The sequence below is a fragment of the Piliocolobus tephrosceles genome, chromosome X (assembly GCF_002776525.5).
Source record: "Piliocolobus tephrosceles isolate RC106 chromosome X, ASM277652v3, whole genome shotgun sequence".
Taxonomy (NCBI): Eukaryota; Metazoa; Chordata; class Mammalia; order Primates; family Cercopithecidae; genus Piliocolobus; species Piliocolobus tephrosceles.
In genome coordinates, this window is record NC_045455.1 from 13,603,685 (window position 1) to 13,619,877 (window position 16,193).

Here is a 16,193-nt window from a genome sequence, read left to right on the forward strand (position 1 = left end):
AGTTGAATATAAATCAGGCAAAGTGGCCAGGCACGGTGGCTCATGCTTGTAACCCCAGCTCTTTGGGAGGCTGAGGCACGCAGATCACTTGAGGTCAGGAGTTTGAGCCCAGCCTGGCCAATATGGCAAAACCCGCCTCTACTAGAAATACAAAAATTAGCCGGGTGTGGTGGCATGTGCCTGTAATCCCAGCTACTCAGGAGGCAGAGGTAGGAGAATCGCTTGAACCTGGGAGGCAGAGGTTGCAGTGAGCTGAGATTGCACCTCTGCACTCCAGTCTGGGTGACAGAGCGAGACTCTGTCTCAAAAAATAAAAATAAATTTAAAAATAAATAAATTAGGCATGGTGGCTCCCTCGCACCTGTAATCCCAGCTACTTGAGAGGCTGAGAGGGAAGGATCACTTGAGCCCAGGAATTCCAGGCTGCAGTGAGCCATGATCATACCACAGCACTTCACTCTGGGCAAGAGAGCAAGACCCCATCTCTAAAAAAAAAAAAAGAAAAGAAAAGTTGACTATACATGTACCCTATGACCCAGCAAATCCACCTCTAGGTGTTTATCCAACAGAAATAAAAACAAGAATGTTCTAGGCATCTATATTTAAAAAACTGGGAAAACTCAGCTATAGAAATTACATTACTGGTTGCTTATGGAAGGACTGACTGGGAAGAGGCATGAGGGAACTTTGTGGCCTGATAGAAATGTTCTATATCTGGAAATGTATTCATCAAGACTGACTAAGTGACAGAAAAACAAAAACAAAAACACCACCTGATGGAATAGTGTACTTGAGATCTGAGCATTTCACTCCATGTTAAATACATCTCAGTCTTTTTTTTTTTTTTTTTTGAGACCAAGTCTCACTGTGTCACCCAGGCTGGAATGCAGTGGCTCAATTCTGGCTCACTGCAACCTCTGCCTCGGAGTTCAAGCGATTCTCCTGCCTCGGCCTCCCTAGTAGCTGGGATTACAGGTGTGCGCCACCACAACCAGCTAATTTTGTGTATTTAGTAGAGATGGGGTTTCACCATGTTAGTCAGGCTGATATCGAACTCCCGACCTCTGGTGATCCACCCGCCTTAGCCTCCCAAAGTGCTGGGATTACAGGTGTGAGCCACTGTGTCCAGCCATCTCAGTCTTTTAAACGGTGTTCCCACATGTGCACACACACACATACACACACACGTTAGAAAAGAGACTCAGAAGACAATCATACTGTGTAGACCTTCCCTGGATCCTGATTGAAACATTCTGATTTTTTAAATTTATCACATTTATGAGACAAGTGGAAATTTGAACAGTGATTGGAATTTGATAACATTAAGGAGTTACCATTATTTTAGCTATGATAACTGTATTGAGGTGATTATATAAAATAAAGGCTTTGCAGGAAGGACAATGAAGACCCAGAGCCACAGGCTGTCCGTGTGCAGCAGGAAGTAGCAAGAGACCAGTGCCCCAGCAGAGCCTGCCTGTCTGGCTCATCCACCATTACAGAGACATCTCTGCCCATGGGGCTGGGAGACCCCAACCTTTCCCCACGCTAAAGCTGCAGGGTATTGAGGTACTGGCCAGATGTGTTCCCACAAAGGATCTGTGGTGGCATGGGGCAATGGGGCTCCTGCCAGTAACAGGGAAACTGACATGGTGGAACTAGCTGAACTGGGACCCCTACTACAAGAGAAGGATAGATGGGTTATCACCAACCCAACCAAAGCTGAAAAAGTGTAAACATGTCCAATGCCTCAGGAAAAGGAGGAGAAGGTGAAGCTACTGATGCACTGCACTTCACTCTGCCACGGAGGAGATGGAGGGGTTTGTGTACAAGGTCTGGGAGGGACACTGAAGGGCCATCCCAAATGATGTCGTCCCTGGCTGACTGAAGGACAATGACTACCTGCTACATGGCCATAGACCATCCATGCCTTCCTTTTGGGCTTGCTTCAAGAGCATCTTCCACATCCATGTGAAAACGGGCATCATCTGGACCCATCTGCTTGGTTTCATGCTGTTTCTCTTTTGGGGATCTTGACCATGCTCAGACCAAATATGTACTTCACGGACCCTCTATAGGAGAAAGTGGTCTGGGGACGTCCTTTGTGGGTGTAGTGCTCTGCCTCAGCTCCTCCTGGCTATTCCACACTGTCTATTGTCATTCAGAGAAAGTCTCTTAGGCTTTTTCCAAACTGAACTACTCAGCGATTGCTCTACTGATTACGGGGAGCTTTGTCCCCTGCTCTGTTGCTCCTTCCACTGTTCCCCACAACCAAGCTCATCTGCCTCTTCTTTGTCTGTGTTCTGGGCATTTCTGCCATCATGGTGGCACGGTGGGACCCGTTTCCACTCCTAAGCACCGGCAGACACAGCATTCCTGGGACTTGGCTTGAGTGTTATTGTGCCCGTCATGCATTTTCCTATCACTGAAGCTTTGTCAGTGCCAGCGCCATGGGCTGGATGGGCTGGCCCTTCCTCACAGCTGTGATGTACAGCTGGCCTTTATGCTGCTCGAATTCCTGAATGCTTCTTTCCTGGAAAATTTGACATATAGTTCCAGTCTCATCAGATTCCCCATGTCCTGGTGGTGGCAGCATCCTTTGTCCACTTCTCTGGGGTCTCCAACCTTCAGGAATTCCATTATGGCCTAGAAAGCGGCTGTATTGATGACTTCCTTCTCTGAGACTTCCCACCTGAGGGGTGGAGGAGGAATTTCTCAAGTGCTTTTAAAAATAACTTCTGGCAGGCACAGTGGCTCACGCCTGTAATCCCAGTTCTTTGGGAGGCCAAAGTGGGAGGGTGCTTGAGCACAGGAGTTTGAGGCTACAGTGAGCTATGATCATGTCACCGCACTCTAGCTTGGACAACAGAGACCCTGTCTCTGTAAAAAAATAAAATTCAAAACGAAAATACCTTCTTCACTGAAGTGAGGGGAAAGAGTCTGAGTTGTCTGGAGGAAACCTCTTAGAGAATTCAACATCAACCAACTTTCAGCCCCTTCTACATTCACTAGGCACTGAACTTTCCATTTCCACTCCCCTAGCTCGGGAGGGGGAATGGTCAGACCTAGCCATCTCTTCCCTCTACAGTCTTCCTCCTCAACAAGGCCACTACGGGCCCCTCACAGAGACAGTACTTTGAAACTCATGTTGAGATTTTATCCTCTCCTCTTTGGAAAAAATTATGAAATTATGGACTGCAACTTTTTCAATTTTGTCTTTTTTTTTTTTTTTTGAGACAGAGTCTTGTTCTGTCGCCCAGGCTGGAGTGCAGTGGTGCAATCTCAGCTCACTGAAAGCTCTGCCTCCCGGGTTCATGCCATTCTCCTTCCTCAGCCTCAGGCGACTACCACCACACCCGGCTAATTTTTTGTATTTTTAGTAGAAACGGGGTTTCACTGTGTTAGCCAGGATGGTCTCTATCTCCTGACCTCATGATCCACCCACCTCGGCCTCCCAAAGAGCTGGGATTACAGGCGTGAGCCACCATGCCTGGCCTCTTTTTTCTTTTTTGTTTTGTTCTTGAGATGGGGTCTCGCTCTGTCTTCCAAGCTAGAGTACAGTGGCACGATCTTGAGTCACTGCAACCTTCATTTCCAGGGTTCAAGTGACTCTCCTGCCTCAGCCTCCAGAGTAACTGGGATTACAGGCACCTGCTCCCACCACACCAGGTTAATTTTTGTAATTTTAGTAGAGGCAGCGTTTCACCATATTGGCCAGGCTGGTCTCGAACTCCTGACTTCAAGTGATCTGCCCGCCTCAGCCTCCCAAAGTGCTGGGATTACAGGCGTGAGGCACTGCGCCCAGCCTGAGCCACCATGCCTGGCCAGGCCATCCATTTTTGTAGCGCTTTTTTTTTTTTTGTGATGGAGTCTCACTCTGTTTCCCAGGCTAGAGTGCAGTGGCACAACCTCAGCTCACTGCAACTTCTGCCTCCCGTGTTCAAGCAATCCTCCTGCCTCATACAGGCGCGCGCCATACACCTGGCTAATTTTTGTATTTTTAGTAGAGATGGGGTTTCGCCATGTTGGCCAGGCTGATCTTGAACTTCTGACCTCAAGTGATCTACCCATTTTGGCCTTCCCACAGTGCTGGGATTACAGGTGTGAGCCACCATGCCACTCCACACCCAGCCTTGTAGCACACTTTTAAACAATTATATGGGTGTGGTGGTGCGTGCCTGTTGCCGGGGGTGGGGTGGGGCTGAGGCAGGAGAATCGCTGAACTCAGGTGGCAGAGGTTGCAGTAAGCCCGGATCGTGCCATTGCACTCCAGCCTGGGCAACAAGAATGAAACTCCATCTCCAAAACAAAAAACAAAAACACAATCATATAATCTGGTCCCATCTTTCTAGGGTCACTTGGATCTGCCTACAGAGGAGGAAAAATAAAGCCACCAACTTTTACATAGCCCCGCTAATCATGGAAGTGTGTTCGGGCTTCAAATAACTTGAGTTTTAATTTCTTAAATTAAAATTGGGAAAGATATTTAATATTTAATACTAAGCTTTAAAACAAAACCTGCTAGCATTGTGATGTATCCTGATGCAAAGACTATGATGTTAATAAAAGAGAGTAGAGAAGACAAAAAATAAAACAGAATAAAAATAAAGGCTTTCTCTTCCAGAGTATATACTGAAATGTTTACAGATACCATTATATCATAGCTGGGGTTTGCTTCGTAACAATCTGGAGTTGAGGACGGTGGGTAGAGGCTAACTGGACCAAGACTGACCATGAGTTGACGGTTGTTGATGCTGGCAGACAGGAAGTGAACATTCACTATTCTGTTCTGTATGCTTTTTTGTATGTTTAAAGTTTTTCACAGAGTATGAATGAACTATATACAACAGGGAATGAATCTCACAAATACTAAGCCGAACAATATTTGAAGCTGGACCAAAAAGGAAGGATACAGTATGATTCCATTTATATAAAGTTTAAAACAGGCACAACAAATTCATGATGTTAGAAATCAGAATAATGGTGGCCGGGCATAGTGGCTCATGCTTGTAATCCCAGCACTTTGGGAGGCCGAGGTGGGTGGATCACCTGAAGTCAGCAGTTCGAGACCAGCCTGGCCAACATGGTGAAACCCTGTCATGACTAAAAATAAAAAAAATTAGCTGCGCGTGGTGGCGGGCGCCTATAATCCCAGCTTCTTGGGAGGCTGAGGCAGGAGGATCACTTGAACCCAGGAGGTAGAGGTTGCAGTGAGCCGAGATCGTGCCATTGTACTCCAGCCTGGGCAACAAGGGCGAAACTCCTCCTCAAAAAAAAAAAAAAAAAAAAAAGAGAGAAAAAGAAATCAGAATAATAATTACCCTTGGGAAATAACAATTGAGAGGAGTCAAGGGGTTTCTGCTGTGTGGGAAATACTCCTCGTTATGGTCTAGGTATCGGTTACATAGGTATCTTTACTTTGTAAAAATCCATCAAACTGTACACTTATGATTTAAGTCCTTTTTTGTATAAAACCTATACTTTAAAAGATGTTTTGATTTGCAAAATAAAAAGTAAAAGTAAATAAACAGTAAAAATGGTTGCATATCCTATGACAGCTATTCCTACACCCAATGTAAGTGGATATTTTAGGAAGACAGCTCTACTAATAAGAATATGCTCAACTCTGTTAATAGAAACAAGGAAACAAATACTTGAAACCCAGAAAGCAAAGTCAGCAGTTCCCCAACCTCCTTTTCCTCTTTTTTTTTTTTTTTTTTGAGACAGGGTCTCACTGTGTCACCCAGGCTGGAGTACAGCAGCATGATCTCAGCTCACTGCAACCTCCACCTCCTGGGTTCTAACAATCCTCCTGCCTCAGTCTCCCTAGTAGCTAGAACTACAGGCATGTGCCACCAAACCTGGATAATATTTGTGTATCTTGTAGAGATGAAGACTTCCTTTGTTGCCGAGGCTGGTCTCAAACTCCTGGGCTCCAGCAATCCACCTGCCTCAGCCTCCTAAAGTGCTAGGATTATAGGCATAAGCCACTGTGCCTGGTCTACCTCAGTCTTTTGAATGGATCAATATTTCACCAAAGTATCTGAGAGGTAGTAAAACGGATTGATATATACACAGAGATGCTAATAAACATTGAAATGCCCCAAGCAATACTAAGTCCACAAGGCCTACTCTTGCATGTAAGTAACAATATGGCAGTTTGACTTACTATATTTGACTAAATTCCTAGTTTGACTAAATAATACATACATACACATATCATAAAACATGTGTAATCTTGTTCTTCAAGGCATCAAGGAGCAATCTCAGCTTCAAATCTCTGATTTGAAATCACTTCAAATCTCTGATAAACATTCTGCTTTGCCCTGTTATAAAAGAAACTATAAACCAAAAAGAAAACCCTAACCTTCCCCAACCTACTGAATGGAGCTTCTATGGGCCAATGGGACCCCAGAGAAACCTAAAAAACTGATTTTCTGGCCATGACAGGAAGGGGGGTCCAAAACACCTCGATATCCACTCTCCCTTTGGGAGGTGAGGTACAACTGACCAGCATTAACATTGAAACAGAGATCATAAGACTGACAGAACAGACTCTTTGTGGCAATAAGATACCAAATTTCTTTTTTTTTTTTTGAGACGGAGTCTTGCTGTGTCTCCTGGGCTGGAGTGCAGTGGCCGGATCTCAGCTCACTGCAAGCTCCGCCTCCCGGGTTCATGCCACTCTCCTGCCTCAGCCTCCGGAGTAGCTGGGACTACAGGCGCCCACCACCTCGCCCGGCTAGTTTTTTGTATTTTTTAGTAGAGACGGGGTTTCACCATGTTAGCCAGGATGGTCTTGATCTCCTGACCTCGTGATCTGCCCGTCTCGGCCTCCCAAAGCGCTGGGATTACAGGCTTGAGCCACCGCGCCCGGCCTGATACCAAATTTCAACCTGATTCTAGTATAGCATCACAAGACAGATAGCAGATCCTGAAGAAAATCAAAATATTTTACCCCAAAATAGATTTATTTGACATATTTTGAAATGGCTCTGCAGAGCCATCATCTTTCATGGGGGAAATTTGCATCTGTAGAGAATCTCCATTAATGCAGCCAGGCCTTTCCCAGATGTAGGAGAGATTAGAGTCTGACACCTTTTAAGGTGTGAAAAGAAACGTTTACCATTTATTCTCTCCGAAGGAAGAGCCTGGAGCCTTCATCTAAATAAAAGCATTAGCTTCCACAAGCCACCTTATCTTAACTCAAGCATTTCTTTCTACTGACTTCAAGCCTTTAGACAAAGCTTAATTATTTATACTAACTGCCAGTTAGATAATCTTTGAATCCACCTAAGACGGACTTCTAAGGCCCCCTGAACCATTTCTCCCAACCCCCATCATCCCCAATCCCCCACTTGGAGAGGTTCTGCCATTCTGGGCCACATGAATGTATACCCTTACATGTATTGATTTATGTCTTTGCCTGTAACTTCTTTCTCCCTAAAATATGTAACTCTAAATTGTAACCCAACCACTTTGGGTGCACTTTCTCAGTGATGCAGAATTTTTTGCTCCTTAGCTCAGCTAATCCAGGTTCTTGTCTTATGACCAGGAGAATTAGGTACACAGACACATGGAAGGGTGAGGAGGGTGGAATTTATTAAGTGAAAGGAAAACTCTCAGCAAAGAGAGGGGGTCCTGCAAGCAGGTTTCCACCTCACAAACTGAATCCCATGACCACCACACAGGAGCTGAAGAGGCCAGGCTCCTCCCATGCATAAGGTGTGAATTCCTGGTGGCTTCACCCCATTCCCCCAGTGCATGTGGGCCTCCAGTAGGCTGCAGGCATGCCCAAAAAAGCGCCCTATGCAGGTTCCCCTATTTGCACGAAACATATGATGTAAACACTTGCAGGGGGGCTGGGCACAGTGGCTCATGCCTATAATCCCAGCATTTTGGGAGGCTGAGGTAGGCGGATCACTTCAGGCCAGGAGTTTGAGACCACCCTGGGCAACATGGCGAAAACTCATCTCTATCAAAAAATACAAAAAGTAGCCGGTTGTGGTGCATGCACCTGTTGTCCCAGCTACTGGGGAGGCTGAGGGAGGAGGATCGCTTGAACCTGGGAGGTGGAGGTTGCAGCTGACATCACGCCACTGCACTCCAGCCTGGGTGACAGCGAGACCCTGTCTCAAAAAAACAAAGCAAAACAAAAGAAACAAAAAAACACTTGTGGGGCGTGTCAGAGATTCTCAGGGTCCCTTCCCTATCTGCCTAGGCCTTTGGCTGCCTCCTGCCTCTATCAACAGGACTTCTTGAGACTGCTCCCCAAGCCATGGTCATTTGTGTTGGCTCAGAATAAACCTCTTTGAATATTTTACAGAGTTCGTTTTTTTGTTGTTGTTGTTGTTCACAACATACAAATTCTCTCATCAACACAATATAAAAGCTGGATAAGACACACCAATCTGAACCACTTTCTAATGGGATGCAGTCCTTTATTTAATATAAAAACAAAATCGATTGTGTGACCTTCTTTGACTCTACTTCAAATTCATTACCTTGTCCACATCACACATCCAGTAAAGAGTGGAATTATAACTTTTTTTTTTTTTTTTTTGAGATGGGAGTTTTACTGTTCTTGCCCAGGCTGGAGTGCAATGGTGCGATCCCAGCTCACTGCAACCTCCACTTCCCAGGTTCAAGTGAATCTCCTGCCTTAGCCTCCCAAGTAACTGGGATTACAGGCACATGTCACCATGCCCAGTTATTTTTGTATTTTTAGTAGAGATGGGGTTTCTCCACGTTGGCCAGGCTGATCTCGAATTCCTGACCTCAGGTGATCTGCCCACCTCGGCCTCCCAAAGTGCTGGGATTACAGGCATGAGCCACCGTGCCCAGTCAGAATTAGAACTATTAACCATTATAATTACAGGTCTCAGTGATAAAGCTTTAGAAAGGCAGTGATGTTAAGACACTTTCCACTTATCCCTCAGGCCCACACTTTACTCTTCTAATATTTCCACTGGTGTTCCCCTTAGAATAAGCAAATAAATAGATATTTTCTCTTATAACTCAGGTTCCCTTAAGAGATTAAAGGAAGTTTATTATCCATGATAATTTTAGATATTATAAGAGTTCAGGGTCAAAGGAAATATTATATCTCCCTCAACTGCTTATTAATACCTGTGAGAAGGCCGGGTGCGGTGGCTCAAGCCTGTAATCCCAGCACTTTGGGAGGCCGAGACGGGCGTATCACGAGGTCAGGAGATCGAGACCATCCTGGCCAAAACGGTGAAACCCCGTCCTACTAAAAAAATACAAAACCTAGCCGGGCGAGGTGGCGGGAGCCTGTAGTCCCAGCTACTCAGGAGGCTGAGGCAGGAGAATGGCGTGAATCCAGGAGGCGGAGCTTGCAGTGAGCTGAGATCCCGCCACTGCACTCCAGCCTGGGTGACAGAGCGAGACTCCGTCTCAAAACAAACAAACAAACAAACAAACAAACAAAATATATAATACATAAACAGATAGTAGGCCAGGAGTAAACCCAGGAGGCGGAGGTTGCAGTGAGCCAAGATTGCACCATTGCACTCCAGCCTGGGCAACAAGAACAAAACTCCGTCTCAAAACAAAAAACAAAAACAAAAAAAAAAACAGATACACAGTATATTTGTGGTAATCAAATTACATGGTGGGTGTACAGAAAAAAAAAATGCCAGACTGCGCATGGTGGCTCATGTCTATAATCCCAGCATTTTGGGAGGCCAAGGTGGGAGGATTGCTTGAGTCCAGGAGTTTGAGACCAGCCTTGGCAACATGGCAAAACCCTGTCTCTACAAAAAAATACAAAAATTAGCTGAGCGCAGTGGGTCACACCTATAGTCCCAGCCACTCAGGAGACGTGTGAGAGGATCATTTGAGCCCAGGGGCAGAGGTTGCAGTGAGCCAAGATCAAGCCATTGCATTCCAGCCTAAGTGACAGAGCAAAACCCTATCTCAAAAACTAAAATAAAATAAGTTTTGGCAAGAATATGACGAAATTGGAACCCTCATGTATTGTTGGTAGGAGTGTAAAATGATGCAGCCACTGTAAGAAAACAGCTTAGAAGTTCCTCAAAAAGGTGACTAGAATATAACTACCATATCATCCAGAAATTCCACATCTAGGATAAAATAGTAAATTTAATGTTATTTATATTTTGCCACAATAAACAAAAAAAAGCAAAGTTCTTTTTTTTTTTTTTTTTTTTGAGACAGAGTCTTGCTCTGTCGCCCAGGCTGGAGTGCAGTGGCCGGACCTTAGCTCACTGCAAGCTCCGCCTCCCGGGTTTTACGCCATTCTCCTGCCTCAGCCTCCCGAGTAGCTGGGACTACAGGCGCCCGCCACCTCGCCTGGCTAGTTTTTTGTATTTTTAGTAGAGACGGGGTTTCACCGTGTTAGCCAGGATGGTCTCGATCACCTGACCTCGTGATCCGCCCGTCTCGGCCTCCCAAAGTGCTGGGATTACAGGCTTGAGCCACCGCGCCCGGCTTCTTTTTCTTTTTTTTTGAGACAGAATATCACTCTGTCACCCAGACTGGAGTGCAGTGGGTATAATCTCTGCTCACTGACACCTCCATCTCCCAGGTTCAAGTGATTCTTCTGCCTCAGCCTCCCAAGTAGCTGGGATTACAGGCATGCACCACCATGCCTGGCTAATTTTTGTATTTTTTAGTAGAGACAGGGTTTCACCATGTTGGCCAGACTGGTCTCAAACTCCTCATCTCAGGTGATCCATCTACCTCCGCCTCCCAAAGTGCTGGGATTACAGGTGTGAGCCACTGCACCGGCCAAAAAAAAAAAAAGCAAAGTTCTAAACAGTATTTCACCTCTTGAGTAAGAAACAGATACATAAGTAGGCGAGGCGGGCCGGGCGCGGTGGCTCAAGCCTGTAATCCCAGCACTTTGGGAGGCCGAGACGGGCAGATCACGAGGTCAGGAGATCGAGACCATCCTGGCTAACACGGTGAAACCCCGTCTCTACCAAAAAATACAAAAAACTAGCCGGGCGAGGTGGCGGGCGTCTGTAGTCCCAGCTACTCGGGAGGCTGAGGCAGGAGAATGGCGTAAACCCAGGTGGTGGAGCTTGCAGTGAGCTGAGATCCGGCCACTGCACTCCAGCCCGGGCGACAGAGCAAGACTCGGTCTCAAAAGGCCAGGCCTGGTGGCTCACGCCTGTAATCCCAGCACTTTGGGAAGCCAAGGCAGGTAGATCACCTGAGGTCAGGAGTGCAAGACCAGCCTGGCCAACACAGTGAAACCCCATCTCTACTAAAAATATACAAAATTAGACAGGCATGGTGGCACATGCTATAATTCCAGCTTCTTGTGAGGCTGAAGCAGGAGAATCGTTTGAACCCGGAAGGCAGAGGTGGCAGTAAGCCAAGATCACACCACTGCACTCCAGCCTGGGCAACAAAAGTGAAACTCTGTCTAAAAAACAAAAAACAAACAAAAAAAACCCCTACATATTCATATTTCCTTATATTTGCCTAAGAAATATTAGAACAACAAACAATAAACATGTAAGGTTCACCTGTAAGAGGAGAAGTGCAATTGGGTGGATGGACACAGATGTGAGAAGGAGATTTCTCATAATGCATACTTTTCATATCATTTTTATTTTGGGTCATGTAATGCACTATGAATAAATTTTTCAAACAAGTAAATAAATACAATTTATCCAGATCTGTGTTTTTACCCTGCCCCTCAATGAATACTCAAGGAATGACAAGACTTTTCAGATCATTCTTAACTTAATTAAAAGTCTCGTAGTTAGTTTGATTCACATAGTCTCAATTTCATTTTAAATAAAAATGTTTGATCCCATAAAATAATGCACTGCAGGCCGGGTGCAGTGGCTCACGTCTGTAATCCCAGCACTTTGGGAGGCCGAGACGGGCGGATCACAAGGTCAGGAGATCGAGACCACAGTGAAACCCCGTCTCTACTAAAAATACAAAAAATTAGCCGGGTGCGGTGGCGGGCGCCTGTAGTCCCAGCTACTTGGGAGGCTGAGGCAGGAGAATGGCAGGAACCTGGGAGGCGGAGCTTGAAGTGAGCCGAGATCGCGCCACTGCACTCCAGCCAGGGGGACACAGCGAGACTCCGTCTCAAAAAAAAAAATGCACTGCAAAGTTAATTGAAAGCAGATCTTGTCCTCTCCCACGGATGGGGTCTGCTGTGGGGTAAGCCCGTTAGTGCCAGAAGGGAACATGGTCCTTTCTCCCCTCAAGCTGCTACCCTGCCTCCTGTGAATTGACTAACCTTTCTTTCTGACTTGGCCCTCTCCACACAGAGGAGGACAGCAATGTTCTTGTTCTACCCATGAGGTCATGAGATGGTTTTATGCTTTCTGGGCTTGCAGAAATTGAAAGCTGACTCCTTCTCTTTTGGAGTCCTTTATAGCAGAGGTCCCCAACCCCCGGGTGGCAGACTGGTCTCTGTCAGTGGCCTGTTAGGAACCAGGCCACACAGCAGGAGGTGAGCAGAAGGCAGGAGAGAATTACCTCCTGAGCTTCGCCTCCTGTCAGATCAGCAGCAGCATTAGATTCTCATAGGAGCGTACACCCTATTTTGACTTGCAAATACGAGTGATCTAGGTTGCGTGCTACTTATGACAATCTAATGCCTGACGATCTGAGGTGGAACAATTTCATCCTGAAATCATCCCCTCACCCCTCACCCACCCCATCCATGGAAAAATCATCTCCAAAAAGGTTGCGGACCACTGTTTAATAGGTTCTTAGGAAGTAAGTATCTCCCCCCACAAATCATTGTTGGACTCTCACCTTCTGTTCCCTTGACCAGAAAAAATGCACTCTATCTCAAGGACCTTATTCATTCCTAACCACTAGGAATTCAGTGAGTTTCTGCCAGCTTCTCCCCTGCTAGGTCTGTTCACCCTTTCAGTGGCCTTTGAGTCAGATTATGAAATGGCCCCAAACAGGCTGTCTTTTCATGGGACAGATGTTGCACTCCAGCTTAGGTGACATTTTTATTTAAAATGAAATTGAGACTATGTTTGTGATTCAAACCAACTATGGGACTTTTAATTAAGTAAGAATTCCCATGACATCTGGTTCATGGGAAACACTTAAGCACTTGTTGCCTAACAAACTTTGGAATAACAGACTAATTCCAATCTACTAGTAACTCTCCTTTGTTCCACCTCCAAGCTGCAAGGCAGCCCTTCTTTTTTTTTTTTTTTTTTTTTTGGGCAGAGTCTTGCTCTGTCGCCCAGGTTGGAGTGACCTCAGCTCACTGCAACCTCTGCCTCTCAGGTTCAAGTCATTATCCTGCCTCAGCCTCCTGAGTAGCTGGGATTACAGGCAGCCACTACCACACTTGGCTAACTTTTGTATTTTCAGCATAGAGACGAGGTTTCACCATGTTGGTCAGGCTGGTCTCAAACTCCTGACCTCGTGATCCACCCACCTTGGCCTCCCAAAGTGCTGGGATTACAGCCCTTCTCCTAATGTCAAGATTTCCTGAAGAGAAATCAGACATCAGTGAACTCTGACCTGATAAATAAATCAAGAGAAAACATATTAAGCTTTCCAGTTGGTCTCACTGAAGCCTCTCTCTTTTAACTTCAGTTGAGTGGGAAATAAAGTGTCTACGTCTCTACATTAGAGGAGAGTAGGCTTCAAAGCCCATCAGCAGCTCTTGCCAAAGAAACCCTTTTAAAAATTCCTCTCTCTTAGAGTGAAGAAATTGCATAACACCTTAGCCAGATTATCAAAATGAATATCAACGATGAGAAACAGAGATATTGGTGCACCTAAAAATGTGATACTCTACGAATATATCATTTATGCAGCATTTTAATTAAGAATATATAACCTGAATATTATCCTGAGAAAACATCAAACTAAAAGTGGGAATCATTCCTGTTAAAAAAGAATCAGATATCATTGTCATAAAGGACAAAGAAAAGCTCAGGAACTGTTCCAGACAAGAGACTAAAGAAACATAACAACTAAATGTGATACGGATACTGCAACCTCTAGTGGAGGACAAAACAAATGCTATAAAGAACGTTATTTGGGCAGTTGACAAATTTGAATGTGGATGGTAGATTATTTTACAAAGTATTGTTTCAATGGGAAATTTCCTGACATTGACAACTGTACTGTGACTTTCTAACAGAATGTCCTTTTTCTTAGGAAATATACAAGAAAGTATCTGGAGGCAAAGGGGCATGATGTATGCAGTTTATTCTTCAATAGTTTAGAAAAAATATGTATATGTTGAGAGAGAAAGAATAAATCCCTAACAATAAAGCAAATAAAATAAAATGTTAACAGTAAGTGAATCTGGATAAAAGGTAAATAGGTGTTTCTGATATCATTTTTACAACTTTTCTGTAAGTTTGAAATTATTTCCAAATAAAAAGGTTTTTATTAAAAAAAAAGTCTACTCTCTCTCTCTTAAATCTTCAAGAACATGATTCATATGTATCCCTGATAAAGGTAAAGGGATCAACAGTCATATATCTGGCTTTTAATAATTTGTTCTATTGAACTATTTCAATGTGAAAACATTATACATAAATAAAAAAGTATATATTATGAACACATAGCTTAGAAAATAACATGAACACCTGTGTACCCAGGATGTAGCTTATAGAGAGAACATTATCAATACTTTGACACCCTTCCCCCACAACATGCTTTTTCCCAGTCACACCCTCATCATTCCACCCCAGGTAATTACTATCCTGAATTTTATAATAATTATGCAATCATTTTCTTCAGGGATTTATGACATATGTATGTTGAGCTTAATAATGTATAATTCAAATGTGCCTGTTTTACATTTAATACAAACAGAATATTATATACTTTTCTGTGACTTACTTTTTTCACTCAATATTACATTTTTGAGATCATTCTTACTAATGAGGACAGCTAAGACACATTTATTTTCATTCCTATAAAAGAGATCAGTGTATGACTATACTGTACTTACTATTGATGAACATTTGTGTTGCTTCTGTGTTTGTGTCCTGATTACACAATGATAGTATGAACATTCTTTTTTTTTTTTTTTTTTTTTTTTTGAGACGGAGTCTCGCTGTGTCGCCTGGGCTGGAGTGCAGTGGCCGGATCTCAGCTCACTGCAAGCTCCGCTGCCTCCCGGGTTCACACCATTCTCTCGCCTCAGCCTTCCCAAGTAGCTGGGACTACAGGCACCGCCACCTCACCCGGCTAGTTTTTTGTATTTTTTAGTAGAGACGGAGTTTCACCATGTTAGCCAGGATGGTCTTGATCTCCTGACCTTGTGATCCGCCCGTCTTGGCCTCCCAAAGTGCTGGGATTACAGGCTTGAGCCACCGCACCCGGCCTACTATTAACATTCTTACACTTGTCTCTTGAGGAGCATGAGCTTTCTGAAAGTTTCTTCATACTCCTAGCTTATTTAAACTGGGCTCTTTTTTTTCTGTACTTATTAAGATGACCATATGGTTTTCAATCCTTTATCCTCTTAATCTAGTAAATGGCATATATTATTAATAATAATAGAATTGGCCGGGTGCGGTGGCTCACGCCTGTAATCCCAGCACTTTGGGAGGCCGAGGCGGGCGGATCACAAGGTCAGGAGATGGAGACCATCCTGGCCAACACAGTGAAACCCCATCTCTACTAAAAATACAAAAATTAGCCGGGCATGGTGGTACATGCCTGTGATCCCAGCTACTCGGGAGGCGGAGGCAGGAGAATCCCTTGAACCAGGGAGTTGGAGGTTGCAGTGAGCACTCTAGCCTGGCAACAGAGCGAGACCCTGTCTCAAAAATAATATTAATAATAATAATAATAATAATAGAATTGATCTTTGAACATTACACTTTACCTTACATTCGTGGGTTGAATCCAATTTGGTAATGATGTATTTATCATTCATTTTAATCACTGGATTCGATTTGCTTAGATTTTACTTAGGATTTATGAGTGAGATGACCCTATACATTTCTTTTACTATCTTTGTTAGCTTTTGGTGTTGCTCTAAATGAGTCTCTTTCATAAAGAATGAGAGTTGCAAAGATAAAGAAAAGTTGCTGACAGTGACAATACAAAGGACCCTAGATATTAGAATAATTATTCTATCTTCTGATTCTCCTTTCCTTATTCTCTCATCCCATTTATAGAGAATAATAGTTTTAAATGATACTGTGCCACATCTCTTTTTTCAATTTTTTATATTTTATAGA

At 44.2% G+C, this 16,193-nt stretch overlaps 1 pseudogene; it reads left to right on the top strand.

Moving 5' to 3' along the window:
- The first annotated feature begins 1,577 nt into the window (after window positions 1-1,577).
- On the top strand, window positions 1,578-2,679 carry LOC111546594 (annotated as a pseudogene).
- The last annotated feature ends 13,514 nt before the right edge of the window (window positions 2,680-16,193 follow it).